The sequence below is a fragment of the Oncorhynchus mykiss genome, chromosome 5 (assembly GCF_057628025.1).
Source record: "Oncorhynchus mykiss isolate SJ-2025 chromosome 5, ASM5762802v1, whole genome shotgun sequence".
NCBI lineage: Eukaryota > Metazoa > Chordata > Actinopteri > Salmoniformes > Salmonidae > Oncorhynchus > Oncorhynchus mykiss.
Window position 1 is genome coordinate 41,934,065 of NC_143026.1, and position 8,350 is coordinate 41,942,414.

Below are 8,350 nucleotides of genomic sequence, written 5' to 3' on the forward strand. Positions count from 1 at the left end.
GGCCCTTCTCCCCCGATTGCTCAGTTTGCCTGGGCAGCCAGCTCTAGGAACAGTCTTGGTGCTTCCAAACTTCTTCCATTTAAGAATGATGGAGGCCACTGTGTTCGTGGGGACTTTCAATGCTACAGAAACTGTTTGGTACCCTTCCCCTCGACCCAATCCTGTCTCGGACAATTCGTTTGACCTCATGCCTTAGTTTTTTTTTTTTTTGCTCTGACATGCACTTTCAACTGTGGGACCTTATATAAACAGGTGTGTGCCTTTCAAAATAATGTCCAATCAATTGAATTTACCACAGTTGGACTGATCAATGGAAACAGGATGCACCTGAGCTCAATTTCAAGTCTCATAGCAAAGGTATTTATGTTTATTTTTCATAAATTTGCAAAATGTGAAAAAAGTCAGGGGGTCTGAATACTTTCCAAATGCACTGTGTGTGTGGTATGTATGTATGTGTGTATGTATGTATATATATATATATATATATATATATATATATATATATATATATATATATATATGGTAACATATATTGTTCGAGGTGGCAATAATTTAAGTACATTTTGAGTATATGCAGTTTATTTGACATAAGTGCATAATCATATAATGAATATTTGAATTTGAAGGCATGTACATAAATTAAATAGTGTTTTGTACCTCTTACAATCTCACCCATTTCCCTTTGTAGTTTGTAGCAGGTCTGGATTTCAAATAGGCATTATTAAAGAAGTCTATAGGAAATATACTTGTGTAATTGATGTGGCACTCTTATTCAAAACACCACCAACATCAGAATTGCTTCTTTGGGTGGTTTTGATACCAAGTTTAGTTTTCAAAACAAGGAGTGGGTACAATGTTTAGTTATGTATGAACAGTTCCTTTTGACTTTTTCAAAATGTTGCTGTGTTACAAAGTGGTATTAAAATTGATTTAATTTTTTTTTTTTTTTGTCAACGATCTACACAAAATACTCTAATGTCAAAGTGAAAGAAAAATTCAAACTTGTAAAAAATAAAAAAAACTAATGTTTCTCAATTAGATAAGTATTCAACCCCCTGAGTCAATACATGTTTGAATCACCTTTGGCAGTGATTACAGTCATGCTGGTTAAGTCTCTAAGAGATTTACACACCTGGATTGTGCAACATTTGCCCATTATTCTTTAAGCACTGTCAAATTGGTTGTTGATCTTTGCTCGACCACCATTTTCAGGTCTTGCCATAATATTTTCAAGTGGCTTTAAGTCCAACTGTAACTCAGCCACTCAGGAACATCCACTGTCTTCTTGGTAAGCAACTCGAGTGTAGATTTGGACTTGTGTTTTAGGTTATTGTCTTACTGAAAGGTGAATTCATTTCCCCGTGTCTGTTGGAAAGCAGACTGAACCAGGTTTTCCTATAGGATTTTCCCGGTGCTTAGCTCCATTCCATACATTTTTTTATCCTGAAAAACTCCCCAGTCCTTAATGATTACAAGCATAACCATAACATGATGCAGCCACCACTATTCTTGGAAATATGGAGAGTGGTACTCGGTAATGTGTTGTATTGGATTTGCCCTAAACATAACACTTTGTATTTAGGACAAAAAGTGAATTGCTTTGCTACATTTTTTTGCATTATTACTTTAGTGCCTTGTTGCGAACAGGATGCATGTTTTGGATTATTCTGTACAACCTTCCTTTTTTTCACTCTGTCAATTAGGTAAGTATTGTGGAGTAACTACAAGGTTGTTGATTCATCCTCAGTTGTCTCCTATCTTAGCCGTTAAACTCTAACTTTTTTAAAGTCACCATTGGCCCCCTGAGCGGTTTCCTTTCTCTCCGGCAACTGAGTTAGGAAGGACACTTGTATCTTTGTAGTGATTGGGTGTATTGATACACCATCCAAGGTATAGTTAATAACTTCACCATGCGCAAAGGAATGTTCAATGTCGGTTTATTTTTCCCCCATCTACCAATAGGTGCCTTTCTTTGAGAGACATTGGAAAACCTCCCTGGTCTTTGTGGTTGAACCTGTGTTTGAAATTCACTGCTTGACCTTACAGATAATTGAATGTGTGAGGTACAGAGATGAGGTAGTCATTCAACAATCATGTTAAAGACTATTATTGCACACAGGGTGACTTGTTAAGTAAATGTTTACTACTGAACTTATTTAGGCTTGCCATAACAAAGGTTTTGAATACTTATTGACTCAAGACATTTCAGCTTTCAATTTTTTATGAATTTGTAAAAAACAAAAATTGAAAAACATCATTCCACTTTGACATTATGGGGTATTGTGTGCAGGCCAGCTCCAAAACATCTCAATTTAATCCATTTTAAATTCAGGTTGTAACACAACAAAATGTGGAAAAAGTCAAAGGGTATGAATACTTTCTGAAGGCACTGTAGTTCCCTCACTGTTCCATCTCTCTCGCTCTCGCTCTCTCTCTGGTTCATAGGTCATTTTACCCTTCCTGGGTGAGCGCTCAATGTATTATTGTCTGTACTGTGGAATAAATACAATTGGACAATAACATATCTGCACTTGTACTTTGTGTTTTCAATACATTTTAAATTACTTAGCAATAGTAGATTATATGGTGAAATTGGGTGAAATTGAATGGGATTATTGTAGTCCATTTGTAGAACCACTTTTTAACCTGTAACATCTAGGCAGTTAAGAGTTGAATGCTTTGCTCACATTGAACAACAATGTTTAACATGCTTGCCAAAAAATTAAGTGTATAAACCGGATTTGATTTAATAGGGGCCTAGATGTGAACAAACACACACCTTCCATAGGTCCTCCAAATAACAATATGGTCATCATCATCATCGCAAATGACACCACCCTTCGATTGTGATCTGTCTCTTTCTTCCGCATCTCTCCTATATAAGTCGTTTGGTAATACCTATTTAATTGTTTTCTAGATGACAGTCAAGTGAATTATTCATGCAACCGTGAAAGCTCGCTACTAAAGTCTGCAATATTTTCTTCATAGGTAAGTGTTTTTCTTCAAGGAGATAAATACTATATCATCAGATTATATGACAAATTATTAGTTTGACTTTGAACCTACCATTTCAATTTAATATTGGAAAATGTTAAGTGTACAAACTGTAAAGATAATGACATTGAAGATAATCCATTATTTAATTTAAGGGTTAATAAAGATCAAGGTTCAAAGTTAGAATAAGCTGGATGAGCTCTGTTCGAGACTATCCTATCAACTGTAATATCCTATGTTTCACGAGTTGTTGCTGGATCATACATTGTACAGTTAGCTGGGTTTTCTGTTTATCGGCAAGACTCCTTGTCAACAACAGCTGGTGCGTGATCGCTAACATGCTGACCACACCGCCCACATTGCCTGCGCGAGCGTTGCTAAATAAATTTACACATTTTTTCACCTTTATTTAACCAGGTCAGCTAGTTGAGAACAAGTTCTCATTTACAACTGCAACCTGGCCAAGATAAAGCAAAGCATACATGTTATTCAATCACTTCATTCAAACTGCGAACGTCTACATAGCGAAGCTCTAAAATAGAACTTGGTTCTATTTTTGACACTTGACTCTCTGCAAGTCCCGCCTCCAATCTCCTCATTGGTTTTTAGGAGCATATACCCATGTGGGTGATTGAAAGCTAAACAGAGGTCTACAGTCCAGTTGGTGGTGGTAATGCACCTTAAAGTTGGTTGCCAACCATCATATAAAGTCCGAAGAAGAAGACAAAAAAGAAGACTGAAGGAGGAGAGATTACAAGAATATGCAGATTCATTGACGGAGTAGAGGACCTTGTGCATTTCAGGTAAAATAACAACCCAATGTTTATCTCACAGGACAAGTTAGCTAGCAACAACTAGCTATCAAGCTAGCTAAATGGCCATGAATATTACATGCTTTTCGATGTACCAAACAGACCAAGACAGTCGTGAACTACAACAATCTCTGAAACTGGAAACACTTATCTCCCTCACTAGCTTTAAGCACCAGCTGTCAGAGCAGCTCACAAGTTACTGCACCTGTACATAGCCCATCTATAATTTAGCCCAAAAAACTAAAACCTCTCCCCCTACTGTATTTATTTATTTTGCTCCTTTGCACCCCATTATTTATATCTCTACCTTGCACATTCTTCCACTGCAAATCTACCATTCCAGTGTTTTACTTGCTATATTGTATTTACTTCGCCACCATGGCCTTTTTTTTGCCTTTACCTCCCTTATCTCACCTCATTTGCTCACATTGTATCTAGACTTATTTTTCTACTGTATTATTGACTGTATATTTGTTTTACTCCATGTGTAACTCTGTGTTGTTGTATGTGTCGAACTGCTTTGCTTTATCTTGGCCAGGTCACAATTGTAAATGAGAACTTGTTCTCAACTTGCCTACCTGGTTAAATAACACCATAGTGCGCTCCAAGATCATCACTTAGCTAAGGACTTTGGGATGAACACCTGCAACTGGATCCTGGACATCCTGATGGGTCGCCCCCAGGTGGCGAAGGAAGGCAACAACACATCCGCCACGCTGATCCTGAACACAGGTCCCCTCAGGGGCGCGTGTTTAGTCCCCTTCAGTACTTCCTGTTCACCCACAACTGCGTGGTCATGCACAACTCCAACACAATCATTAAGTTTGCAGATGACACGATGGGTGATAGGCCTGATCACCGACTACGATGAGACCGCCTATAGGGAGGAGGTCAGAGACACTGCCAGGACAACAACCTCTCTATCAACGTGGGAAATACAAAGGAGATGATTGTGAACTACAGGAAAAGGAGGGCCACGCATGCCTCCATTCACATCGACGGGACTGTAGTTGAGCGGTTCGAGAGCTTCAAGTTCCTTGGTGTCCACATTACTAAGGACCTATCATGTACCAAACAGACCAAGACAGTTGTGAAGAGGGCAATACAAAGCCTAGTCCCACTTAGGAGGCTGAAAATATTTGGCATGGGACCTCAGATCCTCAAAAAGTTCTACTGCTGCACCATCGCGAGCATCCTGACTGGTAGCATCACCGCTTGGTATAGCAACTGCTCGGCATCTGACCGCAAGGCGCTACAGAGAGTAGTGCGTACTGCTCAGTACATCACTGGGGTCAAGCTTCCTGCCATCCAGGACCTCAATACCAGGAGGTGTCAGAGGAAGGCCCTAAAAATGGTCAGACTCCAGCCACTCCAGTACTGAATCGCCAAGTTTGGGACCAAAAGGCTCCTTAACAGCTTCTACCCTCAAGTCATAATACTGCTGAACAGTTAATAAAATTGCTACCCTGAATATTTACATTGACCCCCTTTTATTTTATTATTATTTATTCTTATCTTTTGTACTGAGTCTCTTGCACAATCTGGATGTACACTCACTGGACTCTAATCACACACTCATACATACTACACTGACAGTCTAACACACACACACACACACACACACACATATATATATATATATATATATATCTACATACATACATTCACATTCCTTCACACTCTTCACATACGCTGCTGCTACTCTGTCTATTATCTACGCATAGTCACTTACTTTACCCCTACCTACATGTACATACAGTGCCTTGCAAAAGTATTCGGCCCCCTTGAACTTTGCGACCTTTTGCCACATTTCAAGCTTCAAACATACAGATATAAAACTGTATTTTTTTGTGAAGAATCAACAACAAGTGGGACACAATCATGAAGTGGAACGACATTTATTGGAAATTTCAAACTTTTTTAACAAATCAAAAACTGAAGAATTGGGCGTGCAAAATTATTCAGCCCCCTTAAGTTAATACTTTGTAGCGCCACCTTTTGCTGCGATTACAGCTGTAAGTCGCTTGGGGTATGTCTCTATCAGTTTTGCACATCGAGAGACTGACATTTTTTCCCATTCCTCCTTGCAAAACAGCTCGAGCTCAGTGAGGTTGGATGGAGAGCATTTGTGAACAGCAGTTTTCAGTTCTTTCCACAGATTCTCGATTGGATTCAGGTCTGGACTTTGACTTGGCCATTCTAACACCTGGATATGTTTTTTTTTTAACCATTCCATTGTAGATTTTGCTTTATGTTTTGGATCATTGTCTTGTTGGAAGACAAATCTCCGTCCCAGTCTCAGGTCTTTTGCAGACTCCATCAGGTTTTCTTCCAGAATGGTCCTGTATTTGGCTCCATCCATCTTCCCATCAATTTTAACCATCTTCCCTGTCCCTGCTGAAGAAAAGCAGGCCCAAACCATGATGCTGCCACCACCATGTTTGACAGTGGGGATGGTGTGTTCAGGGTGATGAGCTGTGTTGCTTTTACGCCAAACATAACGTTTTGCATTGTTGCCAAAAAGTTCAATTTTGGTTTCATCTGACCAGAGCACCTTCTTCCACATGTTTGGTGTGTCTCCCAGGTGGCTTGTGGCAAACTTTAAATGACACTTTTTATGGATATCTTTAAGATATGGCTTTCTTCTTGCCACTCTTCCATAAAGGCCAGATTTGTGCAATATACGACTGATTGTTGTATATAGGCATTGATATTTACCAGTTATTTATGCTTACTAAATATCGGTGAGTCAAGTTGTCCTTTGTCAACATAGGGGTTATGGAGAGGGGCAAACTGCTGAGGAATCATCTCGCATATCTTCTGGGTCATACTGTAGGATCAATTCCCTTGGACGGAGGCCCCCCTCCGGCTCCGGTCTGAAATAGCACCCGCCTCTCATCTGCAGCATCCTTTTTGTCTTTTAAGTTTTTTCCAGCACACTTTCATTCGATGTGGGTCCCTCTTCTCTTTAATCCGTGTCGATCCATTACATTTGTCGCATAAAATGGCCCAGGTGTCTTCTTTTTGACAGTGGTGTTGTCTGTCTTTTTATCCTTCAGTATGTTACTAAATTCCTCCATCAGCTCCGACAATTGTTTTTTTTTTCATAAACGGAGAAATTTGAACTTCTTTGACGTGCCATGATCAGGTGGCTAGCGGACAAATAATATATGGCTAAATAACATTAAGTAATGCCAATAATACATAATATTGAATGTGAGCTATCTTACTTTATAAACTAGCTAGCTACAGTAGCTAACATTAGCTAACAAATTAGTTTTCTGTCTAGTATAGTACTGGCAAATAACAGATTTGATTTAAAATCAGCCAACCCATGAGAACCTTTCACGATGGAGTTGCAGTAGTTCTAACATTACCTTGTTAATATTTTATCAAGGAACAGCAACTGTGGCCTCATTTGTCAAGTAGGCTAGCTACTTCGTTTCATCTCACGAAATACCTCATATATTGGTAACATGTCACTAATAGTTTTAAACTGTTAATCATAGATTTACTGATCCAGATTTTAAATTAAGTGGGGCAACACATCTGAATTATAAACCTTGAATTACAAAACCGAGATTAGCTCTCATCCTAGATTAATTTAAACCATGTTGGTGCAACCCACCCATGGTTATAACCATGTCATAATATGTCGCAACAGTTAACCATTTGGCATAACACTGTCATGACACAAACTCAGGAAAAAAAATAAACGTTCTCTCACTGTCAACTGCGTTTATTTTCAGCAAATTTAACGTGTAAATATTTGTATGAACAGAAGATTCAACAACTGAGACATAAACTGAACAAGTTCCACAGACGTGACTAAAATCAATGGAATAATGTGTCCCTGAACAAAGGGGGGTCAAAATCAAAAGTAACAGTTAGTACTGCAGTGCATCTCCTCCTCATGGACTGCACCAGATTTGCCAGTTCTTTCTGTGAGATGTTACCCCACTCTTCCACCAAGGCACCTGCAAGTTCCCGGACATTTCTGGGGGAATGGCCCTAGCCCTCACCCTCCGATCCAACATGTCCCAGACATGCTCAATGGGATTGAGATCCGGGCTCTTCGCTGGCCATGACAGAACACTGACATTCCTGTCTTGCAGGAAATCACACACAGAACGAGCAGTATGGCTGGTGGCATTGTCATGCTGGAGGGTCATGTCAGGATGAGCCTACAGGAAGGGTACCACATGAGGGAGGAGGATGTCTTCCCTGTAACGCACCGTGTTGAAATTGCCTGCAATGACAACAAGCTAAGTCTGATGATGCTGTGACACACTGCCCCAGACCATGATGGACCCTCCACCTCCAAATCGATCCCGCTCCAGAGTACAGGCCTCTGTGTAACGCTCATTCCTTCGACGATAAACAAGAATCCGACTATCACCCCTGGTGAGACAAAACCGCGACTCGTCAGTGAAGAGCACTTTTTGCCAGTCCGGTCTGGTCCAGCGGCGCTGGGTTTGTACCCATAGGCAACGTTGTTTCTGGTGAGGACCTGCCTTACAACAGGCCTACAAGCCCTTAGTCCA